Source organism: Eschrichtius robustus, chromosome 12 (genome assembly GCF_028021215.1).
Source record: "Eschrichtius robustus isolate mEscRob2 chromosome 12, mEscRob2.pri, whole genome shotgun sequence".
NCBI classification, from domain to species: domain Eukaryota; kingdom Metazoa; phylum Chordata; class Mammalia; order Artiodactyla; family Eschrichtiidae; genus Eschrichtius; species Eschrichtius robustus.
Genome location: NC_090835.1, coordinates 33,406,291 through 33,420,583, shown reverse-complemented (window position 1 = coordinate 33,420,583; position 14,293 = coordinate 33,406,291). Strand labels below are relative to the sequence as shown.

Below are 14,293 nucleotides of genomic sequence, written 5' to 3'. Positions count from 1 at the left end.
ATATTTCAAACACAAGAAATGTCCAAATTTCTCAAGGTCCTCATTCAATTGGATTATCCACTAACTTTTATAGAAACTATTTAATATGTTTATTAGAAGTGGAGGGTGAGTGGCTTGACCCAATTTCAACCTGTTTGGCAAAAATCTCAGATACTGCCTCACTTCAGTTAGCTGAAGGCAACACTCAAAACGCATTTTGCCCGGCACAATATACTTCTGTGTGTAGGCCCCAGAGTATTCTGACAGGAAGTTATTCTATGTGTTTCAAATTCATTCATGTTTTAACCTATCAAAGCCTTGTTTGGCAAAAGCGATTTGGTGTCCAAAGGGCCTCAGGGGCCTCCCTCTCACCTCACCTCCCTGTTTCACATTCAGGAAGCAAGGTTTGGCCAAAGGTAAACAGAATTCCAGCCACAAAAGGTTCAAGTTTGGTTTGCCCCTGAAGTTTGAGAGGGTTCTAAACTTGAAATAAATGACATGTAACTTTTATAGGGTGCTAATACACCATAGAAATAAGCCAGACTATCAAATATCCAGGGTTTTCAGCCAGGTCCCAAAAAATTGGACCAGGGAGCCCCAAGGCAAGGCCTTATCCTCCCCAAACCACTGGAGGCTTTTAAAAGCCAACACACAACAAAGAGGGCTGATGTTTATGGTTTTGTTCCAGAGACTTCCGTGGAGCAAGCTGGTGAAATGCCATCTCTTGCACAGATGCATGCTGCATCCACCCTGCTGATTTAAAACCACGGTTTCAGGAAGTTTCTAGGTTCCAGGGCTGATGTTTGGGTCACCCCTTCCAGCTGAACTTGGCAGAATGGGATCATCTATCACCAAAGTCAACAGACGCCCTTCAAAACGTGTCAATGATATGTTAAGTTCCAATTCATAAAGACTTTCTACACAATTTCTGCAGTTTTACATGGAATGTATTCAGAATAAGCATTATAGTTCATATCCAAGGTAAATTACAGGATTTTAAGATTCAGAAAACCCTCCATTTTGCCCTGATAGAAAGAGGAAACTTGATGGCCATGTAATGTAAATAAAAGCCAAAACCAAAAACAGTTTAAAAAGGAACATAAATGATAACCTATGAAAGTCACAGAATTACACATGTTTAATTGTAGGATAAATAGCATTATTCTTTAACTTCAGAAATATACAAAATTCAAAAATTAAAAAGCAATTAAACTTTTTAGTTTCTCATATAAGTTCATAGAATATCATAAATATAACTAGAAGCGATACTTGATGAGGCTGAAGCAGAGGTGGTTTTTCATTTTCTTTTATTTTGTCTTCTTTTTTCCCCATTGTTGATATACTCAATAGCAGTGTTTAAAAAAAAATATCAGTATTACGGTCATTCCAAGTGCCAACTCAGATACAGTTTGCCTGACCCTCCATATGGGATGGCCTGTGTCCTCATGACCCCGTTTCCTTCCATAAATTGTTCTTTATCCCAAATGTACTATTTATCTCAGAGAAGAGGGAGAGTGTCGAGGATTCTCACCTGCTGAATCTTTCTCATTAACTGAACTGACCTGCTTGCAATCTACAGACACAGTATGCTACTCAGCTGGGTTTCCAAGTTCTTAGTTCACCTGCCACCTGACTGCTTAGGGCAGGCACTAACTAGTTTTATATTAACCCAACTTTAACAATTACACCTTAGAGTAATGACTTGCAGGCTGCCCTGGTCATTTCGGCAATAATCACATGGAGAAAACCTGGACACCTGAGAGACGTAATCCAGACTTTTCTGACTGCTGGAGATGCTTTTGGCTTCCAACGTCAATAATTCTTAGTTTGAGGTGAGGCTGCTATTTTCAACACCTTGGAAGCAGAGTCTCAAAATAGCTTCCCAGGCCAAGGCCTTTCACTCCTCCTAATTCACCTGACCACTGAGGACTGCACACTGGACCACCTGGGGCACTGGCCTCAGACACACTGTTCTAGTCTTCGCACAGCCACTGTTTCTACCTGTAACTTTGTGCAAATAAGCACTTGATTCTTGCGTCTCAGTTTCCCAGATGATGCCCATGGTACCTCCTGTGTTAAATGTTCTAGAGTTCTGCAAACTGTTTCCTTTGCTACCAAAACAGGAGCATTAAAAAGCAAGAAATGTTTTCCCTGCTGTGGTAGTCATTAGGGTGTTTCACAATATTCTAGTTCTCCCCCTTACAGGCACATGGTAGGACAACACCTCCCCTCTCCCTTTAAGTTGGGTGAGGGTTTGGCCAAGAAGATCATTGTCATTTCCAGGTAGAAGCATTTAAGTACTAGCAGTCAACCCCAACCTTCCCTTTTCCCTGCCATGATGAGCACAGAAGCATGTTTCAGATGATGTCTCCTTCAGCCTGAGTCCCTGAGTGACCACAATGAAGCCCAAGGCCAACCGACATCACATAAGCAAGGTATGCACCGTTGTTGTACTACACCAAGAGATAAGGGGCCGTTACCCCCAGCTTGACTTGGGCTGTCTTGACTGATGAATTGTCACACTTCTTACCAAGTGCTCTATAACACCTGCCTCCATCTCCCCCCCACCAGTCCCCTCTCATCAAGAGGAAGTGCTTCTTATTCTTGCTATCCCATGGAAACTCTACCTTTGCAGGCCACTGGTACCTTCCTTCTTGCCATATGTCTTTTCTTAATGTGTAGTCTGCACAGCTAAACAGTTCCCCAACTTCTTCCCCTCATTTGAAGTAATATTTTAGCTGGCTATGTATATGAAACTTGTGCCTTAGAAACTACCAGATTTGAATCATGTCTCCATCACTCACTGTATGACTGACACAAGTTCCTTCAACTCTTTTAGCTTCAGTTTCTTTATCTGGAAACAGGAAATTATGTTGCTTATTCTATTAGATGTTTATGGATAGTAAGTGAGATGATGTAACCTATACATCATTTATTCTAATTGATATCAATAAAATAACACTTTTTCTTATAATAAGGTACACTCGTACAGAATCTAAAAGATACAGATATGAAAATTTTAAATGTTTCTTTTTATTTAGGTTAAATGACATTCTTTTTCGCTAAGATCACCCAAAATCCCACCACATGGAGATAAACACTCTAAACGGTTTGTTTTAATTTCCCCATCTCTCTCTATTTGTGTGTATGTATAATTGAGATGCTATATATAATTTTCTAAATCGTTTTCAATAAATGTATCATTAGAAAGTTCTCCTTCTCATTAAATAGTCTCTCTGAAACATGGTTTAATGGGTGAGTGGGGATGTATCCATTCCCCGTTTTCCTAAAAGCCAACCCTTCCCTTGGGCTCTCGGAAGCTCTCCTAAATTGGTAATCTATCTCCCCTGTTTCTTTTGCAAATTCTTCACCTTCCTGCAGTCCATAACTAGACCTTTCCCCTTATGACTCTGTCCCAGAGACATTTTCCTCATCCATGTGGCTCCTCAGGAGGAGGATTGAGATTTGTCTCCACAGCTCTCAACTCTGATACTTTTCCAACCTTTGTCTCCTTTTATTCACTTAACATCTTTCACATATACTGAACCACCCATTGATTACTTCCGTTTGGATGTCATAATATCACTTTAAATTCACAGTGATCCACGCACACATATCTAAACCCAAATCCCTACCACCCATCCCAGCCCTCCCAACCTGCCACTCCCTAACACAGTGGTAGCCCTGACCTTTTCTCAGTCACTCATGTTTAAGATCTCAGAACCACATTTGTCTCTTCCCTCTTTTATTTTCTATTCATCATCAAGTCTTATAGCTCTGTTTTGGAAATACTTCTTGGACCCATCATCCCTTTCTACCATTATTTTTGATGCTTCAAGCTTGGATCCCTTCCCCTCCCACATTTCTGATAGGATTGAAAATAAGTGGGTGTGTTTGTGTGTATTCCTAGCCTTTGTCTCTACCCCTACCATAAATAAGGACATGGCTTTGCCTGATCAGCTTCTCCCCTACCAGAGTTATCTCTCAGCCAGTTCTGTGCCTGGATTTTAGGAAATGGGTAGCAGAGTGAACTTGTAAAACTGAGTGCAAAGGTATAATACTTTTAAGGGCAGGCTACAATGATTTATATAATAAAAAAGAAGGAGATACAAGTGAGAAAAGAAAGAGGAATAATGAGCCTGGAGATGGGGGACACAGAGGTTTTGTTTTGTTTTAAGGGCAGAATAAGATAATTGAGAAGGAAGAGAAAAAGGGAAGGGGAAAAAAGTTGCTAGGAGTTATTCCTGGGGTCCCTTCAATGTTTTCTGAAGATACAAATTGAAGGTTAGACTTCCCTTTTGATTTTTTTCAGCTGTTTTGACTGTGTGTCTCAACGTGACTTTGAACTGGGCCCTGTGAATTTGGGATTCAAAGACGTCTCACAGGATTTACTGTTACAACTCATCTCCCTACTGTCAGGAAAATATGCCTAAACCATCAATATTTTGTCAAAAATATCACTGGCCTGGTTCCAGCATCTCAAGGGGCTCCTGAGATGCCCAAAGTAGTTGTCTTCAGACTGTGTTCCCTAGTGCACCAGGGGTTCCAAAAAGGCATCTGGGAGCTGATAAACAGATCAGTGGAGGGGAGGAGTGTGAATCAGCAGAGATCTTCGTCCAGTATCTCACATTCAAAGGGAGCTGTTCTACTTTGTTTTATAGATAGCATTCCACTTAAGATTTAATTTGAATTTTTAAAATTTTAAGTATTTTGAAATACTGAGAATGGTTAAAATCATGGATGAAACCAGACTGTACTAATAATACCCGCTTTACCACTTTTTAATTATAGAGCCTTGGGAAAGTGTCTGAGTTTCCTCATCTATAACAATGGTATGTCTCATAAGCGTTACTGGAAGTATTAAATGAAGCAATGAAAGTAAAGCTCTTAGTGCAGGGACTGGCAAATATGAAAACACTTAGTACATTCTTAACATAAGAGATAAGCACAGCATAGTGGTTACAAACAGAACTTAGGAGCTAGCCTACCACTAACTATCTGTGTCCTTCTGAGTCAGTTATAAAAGTTTTCTGAGCCCAGGTTTCTTCCTTGTGATGTGGGAACTTAGTTCAAAGGGGTTTTGTGAAGATTCAATGGGTTAACGTGCGTGATGCCCTAAGAACAATGCCAAGTACTTGGTGCCACAGAAGTGTCAGATCTTGTTAATAAAGTGCCAGTAAGTATTCAACCCATTGTATGTTTGCTTATTACTGAATTCAAGATTTTGTGCTTGGTGTCACCTACCGTCAACCACACACACACATGTACACACACCCCTGGACTGCCCTATACCAACCCCTCCAATTACTGAAATCGCCTCTCCTTTAAGGCTCTGCCACAGGGCCCTGGCCTCCTTCACAGGTACAGTGATTAAATCTGGAGCTCTGAAAACAGGCAGACCTGATTCAAGTTTTGGCTCCACCAACAGGATCTCTGTGACCTTAGGACAATATTAACCCAATGCTTCCTAAACTCTGTTGCACCTTTGAATCCTTTAGAAAGATTTTTAAAATCCTGATGCCATGGTAACACTCCTACCAACTAAATTAAAATGTTTGAGGGTAGGAGTCAGGCATCAGTATTTAATTAAAGATGCAGATGATTCCAAAGTGATGCCAAAGTGCAACCTTGTCTGGGAACCCTGGACATTGCTGACCTTTCTCTTAGCCTGAAGGTCCTCCTCTATCAAATAGGGAGGAGACAGAAGCTACCACACAGGCTTGGCATGAGTATAAAGGGAGATAATACCCATAAAGCATCCAACCCTCTCTGCTAGAAACGGTGGAAGTGTCCAGTGCGTGACAGTTACCACTGTCCCTACTATGGGTTCCTGGCCACAATATTTTCACCCAGCCCAAGTGCCTTCAGTTCTTACCGTCTGCACCTGACTTTCTCCCACCTAATTAAACACCACTTCACATTTCTGCACAACTATTTCATGTGTGTGCTTAGTTGCTACAACTGGATTGTAATCCCCAGAGGGCAAGGACCACATCTCCGTTCTCTTTGTGGAAGGCCCTTCAGCCCCGACACAGAACCAGTGTCCACACTCAATAAATACCTGAGGAATGAGAGGAAGGGGAATGCAAAGATGTGATTCTGAAACACCTTCCTTTGACCCACTTAGTGCAATGATGGATGAACTGTAAGTCCAAACTTGATACTTTCCTACCCCGTAAATCAGTGGTCCCCTTGCCATCCTCACCAAATGCCCTTCAAGTTCTTGCTCTCTGTTTGCCTCAAGCACCTTCTCTTTGCTATGCAGACAAGAGGGCTCAGTTACTCAGCTCCTGAATGGATGGAACCCCTATGCTCAGTGCCACGCCATCAGCCACCAAGAGCACCCAGGAACCCGTGAGTTTCGAGGCGGCACAATAAAAATGTCCCAGGCTTTGAGCTGGGGTAGAAGCAAGCAGCTTTTAATCCTGCTCTGCATTCTAGCCGCTTTGCCTGGGACCTGGGAGACGTGCAGTCCTTCCATCATTCCACCACTTTGTCTCACTAGGTGTCTCCCAGGTGCCAGGCCTTCTGCTAGACGCAGGCAACAGGCTCAGCCTCAGAAGCTGTCTGGTTTGGCAGGCAAGCTTGAATCAAACAACTTTTTAATTACAATAGTGATTTAAAAAAAAAAAAAAAACTGTTAAAGGAAAGGACTGAGTGATGAGCAAGAGTTAAACAAAAGCCAGTCTTGCCCTAGGCCTCACAGCCCACCTCCCTAAGGCAGGTAAGTGGGAGCGGCCTGCTGAAGAGGAGGGAAAAAACATGTGCTAGGGGGCCCAGGCTGGGGGCCATGTGGTTCTGTTCATTAGGGAATTGCTACTTGAAGAATCACAATGATTATGAGCCAATAAACACTTTTGAGAAGTGCAGCAGGAAAGCAACCCATGTGTCTCTATTCAACACAGCATTTGCTTATTTTGGAAGCACATCTATTAATAATTCACCCAACAATAATATTTCCTGGGGGTAAAAAAGTTTTAGAAAGGCTGTTTTATTCCTAAAAGGCCATCCTTGATGAAAAGAGATTCACAGCAACCTCAGAAATCTTCTATAATACTTAACATGTTCCACTTAAAAGAATTTCCTAAAAGGTCCCCAAATATGGTAAGACTGGAATTCTGATCCTATATCTAGAAAACTAAGATTGCATTTGAAAATATATATTGGTTTGGTGTTACATATCTAGAACATAGTAATTAAAGGTTTCTTCAAGCTAGATGACTACTTGGTCTCACCAATTAAACTAAACAAAACAAAAACCCCTAAGTAATTGTGTGTCGTTTCTGATTTTATTAGTCATTCTATGTGGCAGATTATAAAAACTCTCTTATAAAATGGTTAAGGTACAAGGACTATTCAGATGTATTTGAATAATTCTTAACTCTGTACACTTTAAGAAAAATGAAGCTATCAAACGAATTTCTAAAGAGTCTAATGCTTACACCCAGCTCTGGAGAAACCGTCAGAACTTTTAAAGTGAATAGTGGAGCTTTAAAACAATAAAATAAAAAACCTGTTTAAGACCTTAAATCATTAACATGTGTCGACTTAAACGTACACACACATTTGTGTTGTTTAACTAAATATCTGAAAACCAGATTCTCTCTCAGTTATCTGCCAAGAGCCCCACTCCCTGTTCTGTGTGTCTCTTCCTGACACGTGGCAACATCCAGTGCTTTTCAAGAGGCTCACTTGGCAAGAGCTGATCTTCAAATATTTTGATAAAACAATTTGTTTCTTAAATTATATGTCAGTATTGAGTTAGTATCTATTTTGTGTTAATGATGTGGAATTTTAAAACAGCTTTTAAAACCATATGTTAAAAAATACACAGGCTCTTCTGCCTTTCTCCTTACCATCCATCCTAGTTTTCTGTCTTCACTACATCCTGAGTGCAAGAAGATGGTAGTTTTCAGTCTGCACCAGAACACAGAGCCAAGGAAATCCCCGTATCCCAGGTTACAGCAAAACTGGAATGTGAATTGGTCCTGTGGGAATAGCTGGGACTTGGCCCAGCTCTGCTCTGGGCACAGAGAAGGTCACACTAAGATCAGAAGGTAAAGATAAACGCTGAAACCCTCCCTCCTCAACAGCAACAACTTCTTAGACAGTGATGCTGTGGGCCGAAGGATCTGTTAAAACAAGGACTACTAAATCTTATTTTTCCAATTACTCTTATCTGACATTTCTATCTCCACCTCCCTCCCACCTCCCCACTGCTGCCTTAGAGTGACACCTTTTGGAAAAGGTTGAAACTGAAAATCCCCAGATTGCTTTCTGCCTGGACCTGGCTACCCTTAAGATTGTGTTTGGGATTTGTTTTCTCCTCACTGAAGTTTAAACTTCTGGGAGCTTTGCTTAAACGTGTCACCTCTGATCCTTCAGCTGCAAACAAATACCCACATCAAGTGAGGGTGTTTGGGCTTGAGCTCTTCGATTCTGACTACAATTTAAACTTCCCCTTTTCCCCCTACTCCCCCAAGGCTTATTGACAAAATTTCACATCACAATAAAGGATGGATGGAGAAGAAATGTGTAAAATACATACATTCTGACTGAACAGATTCCGTGTTGGAGTACAGATGAGTCACAGTTTCTCCAGAAGGCCCTTGAGCACTCTTCATTCCAGATCGGGTTTGGCTCAGTGGAACCTCCCTGAGAAAAAGGCCGTGAATATACACTTCTGTGTATGTCTGGTGTAGATACTTACTGAGCAACTGGGAGGCATTTTTACTTTATGTGTGCACAGTTCTGCAGCACAGCAAAGAGCTGGTTTTTTCCCTAACAGAGTCTCACATTCTTGAGAAGCAGTACAGAGAGTGGCTAACTATGCGGACTCTGAAGCCAGAGGGCTTAGGTCCCAAACAAGATCCAGCCACGCGCTGACCCTGAAAAATGTGCTTGAGCTCTATGTACATCAGTTTCTTTCTCTGTAAAATGTGGATAACAGCTGCACCTCCCAGAGTCCTTATGAAGAATACCTGACTTACAATAGTTACATGCTTGGCACACAGAAAGTACACAGTAACCTGTAATCATCAACAGTGATGTTAGTTTGAACACTAGCTCTTACTTTTCAGCCTATGAGAGGATGAGTAAGCAAGAGAAAGTGCTGAATTTCCATTTTCTTACATTTTCAGAAAGACAACACTTTTCACCTTCAATGGAACGGCGAAATATTTTACTAAGAAATCTATTTATAACAAATCAAATTAATCACCCACAAAATATGCTAAATTCCAAACACAATTATAAAGGAACTCATGAAGATATCAGAGCAGCATGGTCCCATAAAACTTCCTGCAATGATGACAAGGTCCTAATTTGCACTTTCCCATATACATGCCACTGCTACATGTGGCTATAGAGCACTGGAAATATGACTGGTACCACTGAGGAACTGAATTTTTAATGTTATATAATCTTAATTAATTAAAATTAAAATTTAAATATCCATATGTCTATTGGCTACTGTATTGGAAAGAGCCAGAGCATCAAAATTTTATAACTTTTACTGTCCAACGGTGATGTTTAGACTTTATTTCAATTTTTGTGGAAAGTGTTTCTTTTTTGAACATATGAGAAAAACTTTTTAAATTCCTTTACATTCAGTGTATCTCATGAATTAGCATTTGATCCAGTGATTTCACTTTAGGAATTTATTCTAAGGATATAATAAGGGATGTGTCCAGAGAAATTTATTCCAAGGATATAATAAACATATTCATCAGAGTGTTGTTTATAAACATCAATAAAAATTATGCATGTGTGTATATACATATTATATGTATAGATATACACACAAACATATATATAAACACAAGTACATACATATACAAACATACACATATGTACCCTCACCTTTCAAAGAAATTAGTTAAATAAATTACGGTGTGTGTGTGTGTGTGTGTGTGTAAGTGTTGCAAAGAAAGTGGATAGTAAATTGCAGGCATCCAATTGTTGAGATGTTGGTCAGACATTAAACACTACGTAGAAAGATTTAATGGAAAAGAAAGATGTTCATGAAATCCTAACTGAGAAAAGCAGGTTCGTAAATGATAAATACAATCCAATCCCAACTATATGTAGGTTTCTAAATGAATATTCATAGAAAAAAAGATTAGAAGGAAAGGCATCAAAATATGCATAACAGGTTTGTTTCTAAGCTTAGAGATTTCAGGTAATCTATTATATTCTTCTTTGTACTTGTTGATGTAAATATGAATCACTAATGTAAAAGAGAGTAAGTTTTAAAAATTGCAACCATAGCTATGAAACAGAAACAGACTCACAGACATAGAAAACAAACTTGCGGTTGCCAAGGGGGAGGGGAGGTGGGAGAGGGAAGTATTGGGAGTTTGGGATTAGCAGATGCAAACCATTATATATAGGATGGATAAACAACAAGGCCCTACTGCATAGCACAGGGAACTATATTCAATATCCTGTGATAAACCATAATGGAAAAGAATATGAAAAAGAATATATATATGTATAACTGAGTCACTTTGCAGTACAGCAGAAATTAGCATAACATTGTAAATCAACTATACTTCAATGAAATTCGAAAAAATTTTTTTTACAGTTGCAACAAAGGAAGGTCTGCATAGAAAGTACTTCTGCTCCCATGGAAAAATTAGTTGCTGGTAGACCATGGCCTCCAAAGGATAGTAATAAAGCAGAAACCCAGAGCAGGGTGGGGCCCTCTGGTGGCAGTTATGGTGGCAACTACTGTCAGCCAAAATAACCTTAAGACAGGCCACACTTTGTAGCATGGTTTCTTTGCCCCTGACAGTCACTTAGATTTATGCTGATTATAATCCGGGTTCACCACCAGGGAGTGCCTGAGTGTTAGTGACTCCACAGCTGTCAACAGCCATTCCTGCCACCTCCACCCGGCCCCGCAATGTGTCTGAATGTTGCTGCATTCATTTCAACTTGTTCCCTAACGAAGTCCCTATGCATTTTAAAGTCCAGTATGGTGGCTTGCTTGTTTGTTTTGTGCTTGTTTAGCATTTTCTAATTTTATTATTGTTATTATTGTTTTGATTCTGCAGCACTCAAAATACCTTGGCAGGCCCTGCAAAATCAGAACCACTTGTCCATGCCACTTGACCACTTCTATTAGCAAGGTTTATTCATTCCCATTCAACAAATCAGGGCAGTGTTTTCAAACAGACCTTCTTTCTTGTGATGTAAGGATAAGCTGAGGCAATTCCAAGGAGGAAAAATGAAAAAAAAGGAGGCTTCTTTTACTCCAAATTCTCCTGCTGGCTCAGCTCTGCAGGAGATACCTGTTGATGATGGCAAATTTCAATCAGGCCAAATGAGGCCTGCCTCCAAGCCCTTTCCTGATCCCCTCAGAATCCTTGCACCGCAGTTCCATCTACCTTGAGCAATAGGTAGTGGCCTCCCTGTATGTCGAATGCGTCCTTGAATGGGTTCACTGGGGCATCTTTGCAAACACACAGTAGATTGTCAACAGATGATTGTGGGTGGGATGCAGGGAGGGAGAAAAGAAAAGAAGCCATACTCTAGAGAGGTAATCATTATGTCTGATTTAAATAATGTGGTTTCCTAAATCCCATTTGATCCTCACTTACTCCCAAAGGAGCATACCACTTAACCGATGGATAACTCAAACTCAAAAAGGGTAAGGGATTGACCCAAGAATTGCAGATGGCTTACTCTTTACCAGGATTTGAACCTGATTGTTGAGTACAAATATAAGGGGACAATTGTTAGGGGGAACTACATATACTGAGAGGATCTGGGAGGAAACTCTGGGCCACGAGACCCTCAACAGCAAGGAAAGACCATGGCTCATTCTCCTCAGTATGCCCAGGCCTGAACACAACATCTAACATACAACAACTGTGTGCCCTATGTTCTATTTTAAAAGATATAAAATTGCATCTCAAAATGTATATCCCAAATATAGTGAAATTTCATTAACTTGATAAAAGAGCATTTACTGAAAAATCTATAGCTACCTGTTGTGAAAGACTGCTTTCTCTCTAAGATCAGAAGCAAGGCAAGGATACCTGCTTTCACCCCTCTTATTCAGCATAACATGTGAAGTTCTAGATGCTGCAACAAGGCAAGAAAATAAATAAAAGGTGCAAAAATTTCAAAGGAAGTAATAAAACTGCCCCTGTTTGCAGATGAAATAACTGTTTATGTAGAAAATCCTAAGAAATCTACAAAAAACACCTAGAAGTAATAAATGTGTTCAGCAAGGTTGCAGGATACAAGATCAACACACGAAAGTCAACTGCATTTCTATAAGCTAACAATGAACATGAGGAAACCAAAATGAAAAACTAAATACCATTTACAATCACTCCAAAAAAATGAAACATTTAAGTATAAACTTAAAACATGGATGGAATCTGTACATGGAAATTTACAAAATTCTGATAAAAGAAATCAAAGAAGATTTAAATAAATGGAGAGATAGGAAGTATTCATGGATGAAAAGACTAAACATAGTAAAGATGTCAATATTTCCCAGATTGATCTATAGGTTTAATGTAATTTCTATCTAAATCTCAGCAAGTGTTTTATAGATATAGTCAAGCTTATTCTAAAATTTATATGGAAGGACACAGGTCCTATAATAGCTGAAACAATCCTGACAAAGAAGAATAAAATGGAAGGAGTCACTCTACCCAATATTAAGGCCCACTGTATAGTTAGAGTAACCAAGAGAACGTGATATTGGCAGAGGGACAGCCACATAGATCAGTAGAACAGAACTGAGAACACAGAAACAGATATACTGTGATAATATTATATCTAAGAGATAAATGTTCAAGCGATGTTTGACAAAAGAGCAAAAAATTCAATGGAGCAAAGATAGCCTTTTCAACAAATGGTGCTGAGCAACTGGACATCCATAGACGAAAAAAAGAAAAGAACATTGACCTAAACTTTATACCTTGTACAAAAACAAACTGGATCATGAACTTAAATGTAAAACATAAAACTATAAACCGTTTAGAAAAAAAATTGGAAAAAATCTTCTGACTCTAAGGCTACGCAATGAGTTCTTAGAATTGACACCAAAAATCACAAACCATAAAGGTAAAGATTAGTAAACTGGACCTCATCAAAATTGAAAAATATTTGCTCTGTGAAAGACCTTGTTAAGTGGATAATAAGACAAGCTATAGACTGGGAGAAGATATTTGCAAAACACATATCTGACAAATAACCGGAACTCCCAAAATTCCACAGTAAAATTTCCAATACAATTAGAAAACAGACATAAAGCATGAGCAGACATTTTGCTGAAGAGGACATACAGACAGCAAATAAGCACATGGAAAAATGCTCCATGTCTTTAGCCATTGGAGAACAACAAATTAAAACCACAATGAAACATCACTATACACCTATCCGAATGGCTAAAATAAAAACTAATGACAATACCAAATGCTGGTGAGGATACAGAAAAACTGGATCCCTCATACATTGCTGATAGGAATATAAAATGGTGCGACCATTCTGGAAAACAACTTGGCAGTTTCTTAACTCTGCATGCAACTACCATATGACCCGGTAATTGTACTCTTTCTATCATTTATCTCGAAGAAATGAAAACTTATGTTCACACAAAAAGCTGTGCATGATTGTTCATAACAGCTTTATTCACAATAGCCCCAAACTAGAAACAACTTGGATGTCCTTCAACTGGTGAATGGTTAAACAAACTGAGGGGCATCCACACCATGGAGCACTACTCTGCAATGAAAAGGAACAAAGTATTGATAAACCCAACAACTTGGAGGAATCACCAGTTAACAATGTTACCTGAAATAAGCCAATCCCTAAAGGTCACATCCTATATGATTTCATTTATATAATGTTCTTAAAATGACGAAATTACAGAAATGGAGAACAGATTATTGGTTGCCAGGGGTAGGGGATGGATATAGGGGAGTAGTTTAGTACAGTTATAAAGGGCAACATGAAGGATCCTTGGGGTGCTGGGACTGTTCCATACCTTGACTATATCATTGTCAATACCCTGATTGTGATACTGTCCTACAGTTTTGCAAGATGTTACCACTGGGGGAAACTGGTGAAGGGTACACAAGATCTCTATTATTTCTTAAAACTGCAAATGAAGCTACAATTATCTAAAAATAAAAGGTTTAAGTTCTTCAAAAATAAAGAACATGCCACGTGTGTTAGGCATTTATCTCCACAGGAGAAGGACAGCCAGGGCAAATGCTGGGTGAGAAGAAGGGAGATGCTCACATAAGGTCAATGAGGCCACTCCCATGCTCTTCAGGAAGAATCCTCCCCA

The 14,293-nt window shown here is 39.5% G+C and overlaps 1 protein-coding gene across 11 annotated transcripts in view; it reads right to left on the bottom strand.

The window, feature by feature from the left end:
- Positions 1-14,293, bottom strand: part of ERC2 (ELKS/RAB6-interacting/CAST family member 2) — a 973,185-nt gene that overhangs the window by 412,583 nt on the left and 546,309 nt on the right. The window lies entirely within an intron of this gene.